Source organism: Ornithorhynchus anatinus, chromosome X1, assembly GCF_004115215.2.
Source record: "Ornithorhynchus anatinus isolate Pmale09 chromosome X1, mOrnAna1.pri.v4, whole genome shotgun sequence".
Lineage (NCBI taxonomy): Eukaryota > Metazoa > Chordata > Mammalia > Monotremata > Ornithorhynchidae > Ornithorhynchus > Ornithorhynchus anatinus.
Window position 1 is genome coordinate 56890612 of NC_041749.1, and position 15377 is coordinate 56905988.

Below are 15377 nucleotides of genomic sequence, written 5' to 3' on the forward strand. Positions count from 1 at the left end.
TGGCTTCAGTTACCATGTCTATGCTGATGATTCCCAAATCTCCTGTCTCCAGCCCTGATCTGTCTCCCTCTTTGTAGTCTCTTATTTCCTCCTGCTTTCAGGATAACTCAACTTAGATGTCCTACTGACACCTCAAACCTAGCAGGTCTAAAACAGAACTCCTCATATTCCCATCCAAATTCTGCCCTCCCCATGACTTTCCCATCACCATAGACAGCACCACCATCCTTCCTGTCTCCCAAGCCCGTAACCTTGGCACTATCCTCGACTCACCTTTCTCATTCAAGCCCACATACCTTTCTCATTCAGCCCACATATTCAATCTGTCTCCAAATCCCGTCGGTTCAACCTTCACAGCATTACTAAAATCTACCTATTCCCTCCATCCAAACTGCTACCTTGTTAATCTAAGCACTTATCCTATCCCACCTTGATTACTGCATTAGCCTCATTGCTCACCTCCCTGCCTCCTGTCTCTCCCCACTTGAATCCAAACTTCACTTTGCTTCCTGTATCGTTTTTCTACAAAATTGTTCAGTCCATATCTCCCCACTCCTCAAGAACATTCAGTGATTGTCCATCCACCTCTGCATCAAACAGAAACTCCTTACCCTAGGCTTTTGAAACACTCAATCACCTTGCCCCTTTCTACTTTACCTCCCTGCTTTCCTACTATAACCCAGCCCGCACACTTCACTCCTCAAATGCTAACCTACTCACCATACCTCAATCTCATCTATCTTGCTAACAATCCCTCACCAAAGTCCTGCCTCTGGCCTGGAAATACCCTTCCTCTTCATATCCAGCAGATGATCACTCTCCCCACTTTCAAAACTTTTTAAAAGCACACCTCCTCCAAAAGGCCTTTCCCGACAAAGCCCTTATTCTCTCCTCTCCCACTCCTTTCTGTGTCGCCTTTGTACTTAGATTTCCACCCTTAATTCACCCCTCTCTCAGCCCCACATCCCTTATGTACATATCCGTAATCAATTGATTCATATTATTGTCTGCCTGCCCTCTAGAGTCTGAGCTCATTTTGGTCCGGGAGCACATCTATCAACTCCTTTATATCGTACTCTCCTAAGCGCTCAGTACAGTGCTCTGCACAGAGTAAGTGCTCGATAAATATGATAAAAAACAATTGATCAATTGATTTATTGGAAAGGGTAAAACCTAAAGTAGGTAGGGCCAGATGGAGCTTAGGTGAGAGGGAACAGAATGAAGAAACAGGAAGGGGGCAAGTAGAGGAACAGTGAAGAGGAATCAGGGGTGAATATAAAGGGGAAACAAGGACTGAAAAGGGAGAGGAAGGAGAGAGGTTACTCATCTTCTACTCTTTTCTTTTGCCACTGCCATAGCTAAGTAGTCATGTGTAGGATGGCATCCAAGAAAGGTGGTCTCGGCTCTACAAATGGGAGCACTGCAGCAGCTTCCTAGGCCAGACACCTACCTTGCCCCTGAAGAACCCACCAGGCACTCCGGGTGGGTGAAGATAAGATGGGCCTCCACCTCATCTCATCAGAAGCTGGCAGCCCAAGGAGCTGTAGCCTGATGGCTTGGGGGAAGAAGTGGAAATAGCATCTCACTTCATCTTCCAGTCCCCACTTAGTTCTAAGGGGTGACGCAGGCTTAGCTAAGGCTGTCCAAAGAGCTATAGGAGCAGAACTAATTATTTCATCCCCACAGTGGCAGTCCTTTGGGGGTCTTTTTCACCCTAATTGAGTACAGGGTTCATGCACTTTTTACAAAGTAACAGTAAACTTTTTGGTGACACTAACAGTAAACTTTTTGGTGACACTACCTGCTCATCGGTGGAAGCTAATGTGGGCAGTCATCCACTTTTATACTGGGCAGTCTGGTTTTCAGATGGCTTGTCCCCTTGGGTTTAGTGCATTTATGTCCCTGTTTTGCACTGAACCTCCCTACATCACCGCCCCTGCTGCCAACTTCTGCAGTGTGTACATGGTTCCAGACTTCACACTGACTGGAGCAAGGTGGGCCATTCAGGGGTGTCCCTGGAAAAATGTTCTGGAATCATGCCAAGTATTCTTCCAGAAAATGGTATCTGCGATAGCATCACATTATGTAATGTGTCATGTGGATTTCCTTGTTTGGATACAAGAGGGCTGTAAGTGACTGCCCTAATGGAAACTAATTTGGCTGTCAAAGCTGGTCTCAGTTCAAATGTTGAACCAAGTCCCTTTATGTATGCTTATAAAGTACCTTTTTCAAAGAAAATGTCTGTAGAGGCTAGTAGAGTACTCTGCACACAGTAAGCTCTCAATAACTATGATTGATTGATTGATACAGGCTGACACTTCTCTTTGATAAAGTGAGAAAACAGAGAGAAAATAGAAGGAAGTGTGGGGTCCCAATTCTGAGGTACATTCAGTTTGGCTATAATACATGGTTGCATTAGACAGTTTGGGTATAATATGATTGATTAATTGGGACCTTTATTCCCACAACATGAGTTGGTTTGGTTTTCGCTTTAGATTGTGGGAAGCAGCGTGGCTCAGTGGAAAGAGCCTGGGCTTTGGAGTCATAGGTCATGGGTTCGACTCCCAGCTCTGCCACTTGTCAGCTGTGTGACTGTGGGCAAGTCACTTCACTTCTCTGTGCCTCAGTTACCTCATCTGTAAAATGGGGATTAACTGTGAGCCTCACGTGGGACAACCCGATGACCCTGTATCTCCCCCAGCGCTTAGAACAGTGCTCTGCACATAGTAAGCGCTTAACAAATACCAACATTATTATTATTATTATAACATGATATGCAAGTTGTTGTGAGTAGATTTGGTATAGGAAGAAATAGTCACTCCCAAAAGGTTTTCCTTGTGCCTCCTAGACATTTTTCCTTGTGCCTCCTAGACATTTCCAGTTGAACAGCCTGCCAGCACTTCTAATTCAACATGTCCTCCCCTGAACCTTCTCACCTCAGTTGATAGCCCCACCATTATCCATATCCCAGAAGCCCACAACCTTGTTATTATCCTTGACTCTACCACGTCTTTCCTTTCTGGTATTCAATCCTCTGTTAAGTCCTGCCAGTTCTTCCTCCACAATATTTCTGGGATTTCGCCATTCATCTTCACCCATATAACTACCATTCTAGCTGAGCGTTAGTCATAACATAGTTAGATTACTGTATCAAGTTCCTCACTGGACTCCTTGCCTCCAGCTCCATATTGCACACCATTGCCTATATCATCTTACTGAAATGAGAAGCAGTATGGCTTAATGGGTAAAGCGTGGGCCTGGGAGTCAGAAGTCAGTCGGTCAGCCAGTCAGTCATATTTATTGAGCACATATTGTGTGCTGAGCACCATACTAAGCACTTGGGAGAGTACAATACAACAATATAACAGAAACATTCCCTGCCCACAAGGAGCTTACAGTCCAGAGGACGAGCGTACAGTCTAGAGAGCCTGGGCTCTATTCCTGGCTCTACCACTTGTCTGCTGTGTGATCTTAAGGAAGTCACTTCACTTCTCTGGTCCTCACCTTATCTGCAAAATGGGGATGAATTCTGTGTGCCCCATGTGGGACTTGGACTGTGTCCAACCTGATTAGCTTACATCTACCCCAGTGCTTAGTACAGCATCTGGCACATAGTAAGTGCTTAACAAATACTATTAAAAAATGACAACACATCTCTCCACTCCTCAAGAACCTCCACTGGATTTTTGTCATCTCCTTCTGTACCAAGCAAAAATTTCTTACAATTGGCTTCAGAGGTTTCCACCAGCTCCTCACATCTTACATGTTGGCTCTCTTCTCCTGCTACTCCCCATCTCACACTTGTATTCCACCTAATTTCATCTAAATATATCTGGCCCTCAACTTTCCCTAGACTGAAATTCCCTCTCCCACCCAAATCCATAGCTCTCCCCATCATCAAATCCCTTTGAAAATCTTCCCTTCCCATATTAGTTTACAATACCCCTAGTGGAATCCACCCACAGACATACTTACTACTTATGAGTTGTATTCCCATTCTCAGCACTTATGTACATATGTGTATTCAATTGTCTATTCAGTTATTTAGTTGTATCATCCTGAAATATTCATGCTACTGCCTATTTCCTTGTTCATTCTCATGCTTCCACTATTTGTAAATAACTTTTGTCTTTCTCTCCTATTAGATTGTAAATTCTTTGAGGGCAGGGAATATGTGTCTTGCTGCTGCTGTTATATGGTGCAGAGTACTCAGTAGGGTGTTTAATGAATATTGATTGATTGATTAATGCACATGTACATGGAATCCATCAAGGAATGATGCTGATTTCCTTCCCAGCCTCTGCCTCAGCCTTTACTGTACTATTCAGTGCTTTTTTTTGTGTGTGTTTTTGCAACTCTTCAGTATTTAATATAGTAAAACAACAAGGAGTGGCTGGCTGGGTGCACAGTGTATTCTAGTGGTGGTGGACATAATAATATAGGAATGTGTATTAAAAAAAGTCAATCTCGATGAAACCTTTGAACCATCTATCCCCTTATTTTTCAGTTCCAATTGAATCTATGGTTACTATAACTCAACTTTCCCATAACATGAGATACTCAAGAACATAACTGTTGTGTACTAGCAGAAAAGACTGCCTTTGTATATTTTTTTAAAATTGTCTGAGACAACAGCCTGTGGAATTCTGGGACTGTCCTGGCTCAGCTAGATTGTTTGGTCAGTCTGGGCTTATTTAAATCTTTAGTAAAAAATCTCTACCAGACACCACATATTAAATTGAGTCAGGGTTCAATAAGGGCCAATTTCATACCTTTAATGGTATGAAAAATTCATGATCAATATATATAGATATATAGATATGTATTTTAAAAATTGAACAGTTTGTTGAACAGACGGGCTCTCTGATTATGGTGATCTAAATTTACACACATTATAGTAGTATTTTGCTACATTAATTACCTTACTTGTCAAGAGTGAGGTAATTACCACATCAAATCACCCTCATATGGTACATGGAATCTCAACTTGTTCTAAAGAAGTCAGCAACTAAAGTACATACACCCTGGTCATCTCTCTTTTATAGAAGTGATAGTATATCTTACTGCTTTGCTTCCAAGTGAACAAGGAATCTAAACCTGAGCTCACTTTTCCCTCACTCTATCTCATCTCAGAGTCAAGGGACCATTATATCAGGGGTGGCCTACCCTCATGAACTAAAGAACTGTGAACCAAAAATATAATGGGGCTGAGAGCCATGGATCAAAAAAAAATCCTTTAGCCCAAACAGCAAGCAGGAATTCCTGAAGTGCAGTGGCAAATGATGGCAAATTAGCCATTCTGCCAGGCAGGTGGTGGTGAGGGGTTGTGGCAGTAAAGAGACAGCTGGGGCAGAGGCTGAGGGTGGGGCCCACGTGACCTGGGATGCTCGACTGAAGCAGTGGTGGTGAAATAGTAAGATTTTAGCATATCCAGGGAAGCAGCGTGGCTCAGTGGAAAGAGCCTGGGCTTGGGAGTCAGAGGTCATGGGTTCAAATCCCGGCTCTACCACTTGTCAGCTGTGTGAATGTGGGCAAGTCACTTACCTTCTCTGTGCCTCAGTTACCTCATCTGTAAAATGGGGATTAACTGTGAGCCTCATGTGGGACAACCTGATCGCCCTGAATCTACCCCAGCGCTTAGAACAGTGCTCTGCATATAGTAAGCGCTTAACAAATACCAACATTATTATTATTACTGCACCCCGACCTTGCATCTTCGAATAGCCTTCACCTTTGCTCAGATGTGAAAAGTCAGAGTGTTTACTTTTCAGTAATTATGAAGCTCCAGTTGTGTCTTTTTGTTGCTCATTTGGAGGAATATGCTCAGTGTTCCCATAACGTTTGCCTTCGCCGTGTGTTTTGGATTGAATGCCTCAGGAAATGTTCTTCCAAAAGGGCACTTTTATCTGCTTTGTGCAACGGTTGTGCACATGTGCGTGGCACTGGTCAAGCCGTAAATACACTAGAGGAAGGATTTAGGCTTTCTGACTTAGGAAGAATGGCATTTATTAACATCTCTGAATTTACATTTTATTTCAGGTTTCCGACAGTGGATCCGACTTTATGACGCAGGTTCGAAAGGTAAGAATTGCCTATCCTTATCCTTTCCCTCCTCCCGGCTTCCATGTTCTCTCTGCAGCAGCAGGGTCAACATCTGTTGTGGGGATTGCTAGCCCCCTCTTTCCCCACCTCTCATTCTTCCCCACAAGCCATGGGGCAGGGACAGTGACAACATCAGGAACTGCCAATGAGGTCCCTGACTGCTCTGTGATTTTCTCTCTGCGGGAGGTGGCAGGAAGGAAGAGAAGCCTTTCAGTCATAGACAAACGCCTCATTTCATCTTGGGGCTAGCATAGGGCCACCTAACTCATGTCCTCCTTACCCCATTCTTCCTTCTGTCAATAATATCAGCCTCTCACTCTCACAGGATCCCTCTTTCCCCCACACCCCTCTGGCTGAGACCCCTGCCTTTGACAGGCAAACAAAATCTCTTCTTTCAATCAAGTTGTGATGGTGACACCACTGCTAAGACAATGCTTTTAATGATGCCATTTGATGTAATTGACTTGTAATCTCAATAATGGTAATGACAATAATGATATTTTGTTAAGATGTCACTCACTGTTTTGAGCACTGGCATAGATACAAGTTGAACATGGGGCTCACAGGTTAATTAGAAGGGAGGACAAGTATTGAATCCCCATTTTACAGATGAGGAAACTGAGGCACAGAAAAGTTAAGTGACTTGCCCAAGGTCATACATCAGGCAGTTGGAGATCTGGGACTAGAACCCCAGGCCCATGCTCTTTCCTAGGCTGTGCTGCTTCTCTGTTGAGCACTTACTGGGTGCAGAGTACTGTACTAAGTGCTTAAGAGAGTTTAGTACCTTCAAAGCATTATTAAAGGCACATCTCCTCTAAGAGGCCTTCCCTGATTAAGCCTTCTTTTCTCTCCAGCCCTTCTGCATCATCTGTGCAGTTGTATCTGTGACCTTTGGGCTTTTGATATTCACCCCACCCTCAACCCCACAGCACTTATATGCATATCTTTAAATCATATATTATACATTATTTATACTGATGCCTGTCTCCCCCTCTAGACAGTAGTCTTGTGGTGGGGAGGGAACGTATCTGCTAACTCTGTTGTATTGTACTCTCTCAAGAGCTAGTACGGTTCCCTGCACAAAGTTAGAGCTCACTAACCACCACTGATTGATTGATTAATTGATTAGGAGAGTACAACACAATGGCATCCCCTTCTTGGCATTCCCCTCCCACTATGTAAATAAAACTCAAGCCTTCAAAAGGTCCTTCCAAATTCCCTCAAACTTCACCCAATCAAACCCACCCATGAACCTATTCTTTGTAAAAAAAAAAAAATCGGTAAAATATTTTAAACTTCTTTATGGATTTAAATCATTTGTAGGTAAAGGAAATACACATTTTACAGTGCCAGTACTGTTTTATATTTCCTTTTGAACTGTATTTTGAGCTTTCTGTATAATTTCTAGAGCATCGTGGCTCAGTGGATAGAGCCCAGGTCTGGGAGTCAGAAGGACCTGAGTTCTAATCCCTGCTCCACCATATGTATGCTGTATGACCTTGGGCAAGTCACTTAACTTCTCTGGGCCTCAGTTCCCTCGTCTGTGAAATGGGGATGAAAACTGTGAGCCCCATGTTGGTCAGGGACTGTGCCCAACCTGATTCACTTACATCTGCCCGAGTACTTAGAACAGTGTTTGGCACATAGTAAGTGCATAACAAGTGCCCATAATTATTATCTATACTATAAAATGCATTCGTTATATTAATAATGATAGTCCTTACTATGTGCCAAGCATTGTTCTCAGCACTGGGATAAATAGAAGTTAATCAGGTTAGGCATAGTCCCTGTCCCACCTGGGGCTCACATTCTAAGTAGGAGTGTGTAGAAGCCCCAGGAAAATTAAGAGACTTGCCCAGGGTCACACAGCAGACACATGGCAGAGCCAGAATTAGAACCCAGGTCCTCTGACTCCCAGGCCTGTGCTCTTTGCACTAGGCCACGGCACTTCTCTATATTGCTCATCTGAAATTGAGTACAACATTCTGGGTAGCTTTGGTAAAAATAGATGATATGACCTTGGTTCAAAACCACCCTTGCATTTATAGCATTGTTTTTATGGGGAAATTGGTTCCTGCATGCTTCCATCTAGGACACAGTTTGAGTTTTCCTTAACACAGGACTCTTCAAGAATGTAATCCCCAAGTCATAGGAGAGTGAAGTGTACTTCTTCCATACTGCTCAGGGTGTGAAAGAACTAGGTGCAAGTTCATGTTATTGTTTTTTATTTATCCTATGCCAACATTAGCATTTCTGAAGTTTTCCTTTTGTAGCCACATGAGTACTCAGAGATATAGAGAAAGTGTATTTCACCATGTTGTTTATGGTATTTGTAAAGGGCTGACTATATGTCAAACATTGTTCTAAGCACTGAGGTTGGGTACAAGTTATTTAGTTGGATACAGCCCCTGTCCTGCATGGGGCAAATAGTCTTTTCCTTTGTTTTTGTTGACATGGCATGTGAAGTAAAGGATACGAAGTGTTTAAACTGGGTAGCAGAGCTACCCAAAGATATGACATGAATGTATTATAAAGATCATCTCTTTTTAAAATCAAACACCTCTGACAATGAAGATTCCATATGGTTAACATGGTACCATAGCCGATGTTCAGTTGTTTAGGAGTCCAAAATGGAAGAGAAGCTCTATACCAAGAATTTTAATATGTATTTACTGTATTCTCCTCATGTGTCCAAAGTAAGGAGGGAGTACGGAGCAAAAAGCTAAAGGTAAAATTCATTTCTAAGAGCCTTTTATATTTCACTGAGTAATGCGTGGAAAGAACCTGTGTAACTAGAGATGATGCATAGTAATACCCTAAATGCAGTTTATTGAAAATTGGACCAACTTGATCCAAAAGATGATAATGGTAAAAAGGAAAATGATAATAATAATCATGTGGTATTTGTTAAGTGCTTACTATGTACCAAGCGCTGTGGTAGATACAGGATAATAGATGAGACGCAGTCGCTGTACCTCATGGGGTTTACAATCTAAAAGGGAGGAAAAAAAAGACATTTAATTTTACAGATGAGGAAAATTTTCAATCGCAGTTTCACACATGAGGATACTGAGACACAAGGAAGTTAAATTAGTGGCATAAACTCACACAAGGGGCAAGTGGCAGAGCTGGGATTAGAACCCAGGTCCTCTGACTCTCAGGACTGTGCTGTTTCTACCAGACCATGCTGCTTCTCAAAATGATAAATTTCTGTGGCTGGTAGGAGGTTGAAGTGATAGTAGTAGTAATAGTAGTAGTAGTAGCAGAATTTAGCGAACACCCATTTGGTGTAGTAAACTGTTCTAGGTGCTTGAGAGGTACCAAAAAAAAGTAACACATTGTCTGTGTTGCGTGCTCTCCTTTGCTCCGCTGCACCTCTTTGCCTTTCAGTTTCTCTGTTTCTTTCCCTGCACAAAGTGCTCTACTCACAGTAAACTCTCCGTAAATACCACTGATTGATCCACTTCCCCACTGTCCTTATCTCTTTGCCAACTTTCTTCCCTCCTTCCCTCTTCTCTGATTTGCAAGGTGGTTGCCACATCTCTTTGCCACTTCCCTTTTTATTCCTTTCCTCTGATGTACCCACTGGCTGTCGTGTTTTCTTTCTCCCAAGGTTTTAAGTAGGGAATAAAATCCAGTAGATCCCCAAAATATCACAGTTTTTTATGGTATGTGTTAAGCCCTTGCTATGTGCCAGGCATTGTACTATGCGCTGGGGTAGATACAAGCTAATCAGGTTGGATCCAGTCCATATTCCACATGAGGCCCACAGTCTTAATCCCCATTTTTCAGATGAGGTAACTGAGTCACAGAGAAGTTAAGTGATTTGCCCAAGGTCACACAACAGACAAGTGGCAGAGTCAGGATTAGAACCCAGGGCCTTCTGACTCCCAGGCCCATGCTCTAGCACCACTAGGTCACACTGCACAACTTGTGAATTCCCAGAATCCAAAATATGGAAAGGTTTACTCTGTTTTCATGTTGGAAATAAGCAGGATGCATATTACACTGTAGAATCACAAAAGTCTATGATAGAGAGAGTCTCCTAAGGTCATCAGTATTATTCATTCATTCAATAGTATTTATTGAGTGCTTACTATGTGCAGAGTACTGTACTAAGCGCTTGGAATGTACAAATCGGCAACAGATAGAGACAGTCCCTGCCCATTGATGGGCTTACAGTCTAATTGGGGGAGACAGACAGACAAAAACAATAGCAATAAATAGAATCAAGGAGATGTACATCCCATTAAAAGTATTAGTGCATGACTTGACCATCTTTTGGAATGTTAATGTGCCTATGTTTGATCCAGCCTTTGTTGACAAAATCTAATATAAATTTAAACATTGCCATTTTTATTTTGTTGCAGTAACTAAGTTCTGATCAATTGAGCCTCTTTTGGTGTTTCTGTATATCAGTGCACCATTTCCTCAGGGGAGGAAAGGGAGTGATTTCCCATAACAGCATTTAAATTTCATGTCACCAGTCTTTCTTTCATTTAAACCTCAACAAAACACTGATATTCATCTCTATGTTACCTTTATCAGTTTCTGATATTCAGCTTGGAGACTGCAGTCCTTCTTCCTCAGAACAAATAAGGCCTGACTAGAAACAAACTCCCTTTATATTTAATGTGGTTATGCGTTTTACCTTTGTTTTGTGATGCTATTTATGTTGCATGGGTTGCTGTGTTTTTTTTGTCTGGTCCTGATAGCAAAACATCTTGGAGGCTGTGAGCTCATAGTTCTAGGTTTCCAACTGTGAAGCAAGTGTTTGTGATGAAGGCAGAGGTCATTAATAAATTCTCCAATCACAGGTGGTAGCCGATTGTATTCTCTGGGAAGTGAGGATAGATTTAACTAGTCTCTTTTTTTTTAAATTGCTAAAATTGATGGAGGTTGATCTGAGGAAGATGTTCATAATTCAAATCTAGTAAATTCTCCATGGTTTGATTTGGATGTTGGTTACTTGTTCTTGAGAAATATCTTGATTTTTCCCATACTTCAGTGGCATTGAAGTTTAGGACATTTTGGATTGTTTGCTTTGGATAGTGCAGTTCATCCGAAGACTAGCACAGAAATAAATAGCAAGGATAAAAAAACAGTTTTCAAAAATTTCAATTACCCTAAATTTTTTAAAAATCACCTGTTAATTGAAGGACAGAGTAAATGGCTTGAAAAATTGAAACAACTTTATAAACCTAGATGCTTACTTATCCCAATTAACAAAAAGTTTCTAGCAAAGTTAGCAAAATATTGCAGTTATAGACTGGTCTTTGACCTTAAGAATGTCAAATTAAAATTATGGTTTGCAGTTGATCAGCATTCTAGGAATAAATTTGATTGTTTTGATAATTCCAAATCAAACTTTTAAAAATATTTGAATAAAAATATAATAATAATAATAATGGTAATCATTAAGTGCTTACTATGCACCAAGCACTGTTCTAAGCACTGGGGTAGATACCAGGTAATCAGGCCATCTCATGTGGGGCTACAGTCTTAATCCCCATTTTACAGATGAGGTAACTGAGGCACAGAGAAGTTAAGTAGCTTGCCCAAGGTCACACAGCAGACAGGTGACAGAGCTGGGATTAGAACCCATGTCCTCTGACTCCCAAGTCCATGCTCTTTCAAGCCACGCTGCTTCTCCAAAAGAGAACCTTACATTATTTAGTTATTTACTCCTCACAACACACGTGCGAGGTAGGGTTCAGGTATTATTACCTCCAATTTATAGCTAGGGAGACTGAGGTAGAGGGAGGAGAAGTGACTTGCCCAAGGCCACACAGGGAACGGATGTCAGAGCAGAGCCAGGACTAAAATCTGGGACCTCTGGCATTCAGGCCCATAGTTCTTCCATCACACCATGCTGAGAATGACTGACAAACACCAGTGTACCAGAATGGTCTCTCATTTCCCTTACCGTTAGAAAGATCTTTCACATATAGTAATAAAGGTGATAAAGAAGTGCTTTCTTAGATGAAACATTTTGAAAACATTTGATCTTTGTGTAGTGATGTCCATATAAAGGGCACTACCGAAACAAACAATCCTGAAGGACCTAAATGAGCGATCACACGTCAGAGTAGGGAGGTAGGGGTGGACAAAGGGTGTCAAAAAGACAATAGGCTGAATTCTGGCATAGGACCACTTGTGTTGATCTCCAGAAATGTAGCTTAAGTTCACATTCTTGTGGGAGGAAATGATTAGTTGAAATTTGTGGGTTCTGGTGAACTCTGTAAAAGTGCCAAAAACTTACCCCAAATTCTGCCCTTGATGAACCGGCACTGATTTCAGTGGAAACTATTTGAATATACTTTTGAAACATTAAACTATGAAACTCCTAAATGTGGCAAATGAATTTGCCCATTGGAGCATTTTGAGTTTAGGAGAAACCTGTTCGGGCTACTGAGAAGTCCTTGATGTGAGCCAATTGAAAGAAGCACTAATTCCTTTTTCCTTTACTTAGGATAAAACCTAGGTGTGTCAGTGAAGGGGGAAGAAAAAGCTTTCAGCACTTTCTTTCCACATTTGGCACCTTACTAAGCTTCCTCTGCCCAGAGAGGTATGATGTTTCACTGAGTTCTTCATTTGTGAACCAAACTCCATCTTTGCCTTTTGTGAGATTATTGAATAACTTGAAAGCATACAAATAAGGAACAAAGAGATGCAAGAGGTGGTTGGGTCATTCTTTTTAGTTAAACTATTGAAATTATATTAGTTTAGGGCTCAGTTCTTCATTCAGTCTAAAGGGTGTACAGGAGTATACACTCAGTCCTTCCATAATGTGTTTTTAACCACGCATTTTGGATACAATGCTGTATAGAATTAGAAAACATTCTTCTAACAATATGTGGTACCATTCAATGCACACGTACTGTATTCCTGCTGTTGGCCCAGTGGAAAGAACATGGTTCTAGGAATCAGGAGACCTGGGTTCTAGTCCAGACTTTGCAAGTAAGGGAATGCCAGCTGAGGCTATGCCATCAGGGATGAAGGATTCTGACCGAAGAACCACATAGGATGTTCCTCCAGGTGGAAAGGCCCAGCTGGAGTACTGAAAATTATTGACTAATGAGGGCAGCAAAGAGCACAGTGGCTACCAAGGCAACCACCTGCTGGGTCATTGGCACTCTGGCCCAGTATTGGCACTATGCTGCTGCCATTTTGGCTGTAAATGGATCCTGCTTGTAAAAAAACAAACATCTTGCAGTGTCTTGCACTCTGCCCGCCCACTAATCGTTGCATCAGTGTCCCAGTGGGAATGTGACTGGCAGGGATGGGAGAGTGTGAGTGGCATTGTGCAAACAACTACCTCTAAAACCAATTCTTTCAGACAGGTTCTCGGTCCTGACGTCTCATGATCAAGGCTCCTATGTTGGTCTCAATAGCAGACTCCATCACTGTCACCACTATAACACCATTTTTCCTTAATGTGCACAATGTCAGGAGTGTATTCTACCTCACATCACCTCACTGCTCTCCTACTACAATCCTGCTCGCACACTTCACTCCTCTAATCCCAACCTGCTCACTGTACCTTGATCTCATCTATATTGCCGTTGACCTCTTACCCACGTCCTTTCTCTGGCCTGAAACACCCTCCCTCTTCATATCTGACAGTCAATTATTCTCCCCATCTTCTAAGTCTTATTGAAGGCACATCTCCTCCAAGAGGCCTTCCCTGACTGAGCCCTCATTTCTGTGTCACCCTGATGTGCTTCCCAGACCCACAGCACTTATGAACATATCTGTAATTTATTCATTTATAGTAATGTCCGTCTCCCCGTCTAGACTGTAAGCTTGTTGTGGGCAGGGAATGCATTTACTAGCTCTGTTATGTTCCCAAGTCATACTCACCCAAGTGCTTAGGACAGTGCTCTGCACACAGTAAGTCTTCAATAAATGCGATTGATTGATTGATTGATTGAATGTATTCCCCACATTATAGGAGACCCGAATGTTTGAGATTGGGAGGTTCATTCATTCATTCAATAGTATTTATTGAGCGCTTACTATGTGCAGAGCACTGTACTAAGCACTTGGAATGTACAAATTGGCAACAGATAGAGACAGTCCCTGCCCATTGACGGGATTACAATCTAATTGGGGGAGACAGACAAAAACAATAGCAATAAATAGAATCAAGGGGATGAACAGCTCATTAAAACAATAGCAATAAATAGAATCAAGGTGATGTACATCTCATTAACAAAATAGGGTAATGAAAATATATATAATTGAGCGGTCGAGCACAGTGCTGTGGGGAGGGGAAGGGAGAGGGGGAGGAGCAGAGGGAAAGGGGGAAAAAGAGGGCTTAGCTGAGGGAAGGTGATGATGAGATTCTTTCTCTGCATGCTCACCTAAAACTAGTAGGTGCCTCACAGTCCCTTCCATGTCATGTGCAAGTAAAGATTGTCCTTTGCAACTTGGTTGCAGATGCTATTCTGAGTGCTTGGTGTGGTTTCCATTTCTTCCCCTCACTGTTGTGGCATTTTCAAAGTCTGTTTTCAGAGAGTCACCTTGTTGCTAATTGATGTATACCGGACTTGACTTAATTCTCCTGCTGCTGCCTCCCAGCTATCCACGTAATCTGAGGTTTGGTGTCTTTAGAGCAGTTCTTCTGTTCTGTGTGCTCTGTGTTGATTTTCAATGGGTTAGTAAAGTGTATCTTGATGTGGGGCCTTCTAATTGATCCCCTTCCTGTTTATCACTCAAGAACCTCTCATGGCTGCCCATCCACCTCTGCATCAGACAGAAACTCCTCACCATTGGCTTTAAAGCACTCAATCACCTTTCCACCTCCTATCTCACTTTGCTGCTCTCCTACTACAACCCAGCAGGCACACTTTGCTCCTCTAATGCCAACCTAGATCTCAGCTATCTCACCACCGACCTCTCACCCACGTCCTGCCTGGACTGCCCTCCCTCTTCATATCTTACATACAATTACTCTCCCCACCTTCAAAGCCTTATTGAAGGGACATCTTCTCCAAGACAAGCCCTCATTTCCTCTATTCCCGTCTGTATCACCCTGATTTGCTCCTTTTATTCACCCCTCCCTGAGCCCCACAGCACTTATATGTAAGTATCTGTAATTTATTCATTTACATTAAAGTCTGTCTCCCCCTCTAGACTGTAGGCTCATTGTGGGTAGGGAGCATGTCTACCTTATTGTTATATTGTACTCTCCCACGGGTTTACAAAAGTAAAGTGCTGTGCACAGAGTAAGCATTCAATAAATACAATTGATTGATTGATTGATTGATTGA

At 42.2% G+C, this 15377-nt stretch overlaps 1 long non-coding RNA gene across 1 annotated transcript in view; it reads left to right on the forward strand.

Moving 5' to 3' along the window:
- The window catches only part of LOC103164737, a 267838-nt gene extending 261747 nt beyond the window's left edge, over positions 1-6091 (forward strand). Inside the window, exon 5 of the long non-coding RNA XR_003754622.1 lies at positions 6040-6091. This is a non-coding gene — a long non-coding RNA (uncharacterized LOC103164737). The remainder of the gene's footprint in view (positions 1-6039) is intronic.
- The last annotated feature ends 9286 nt before the right edge of the window (positions 6092-15377 follow it).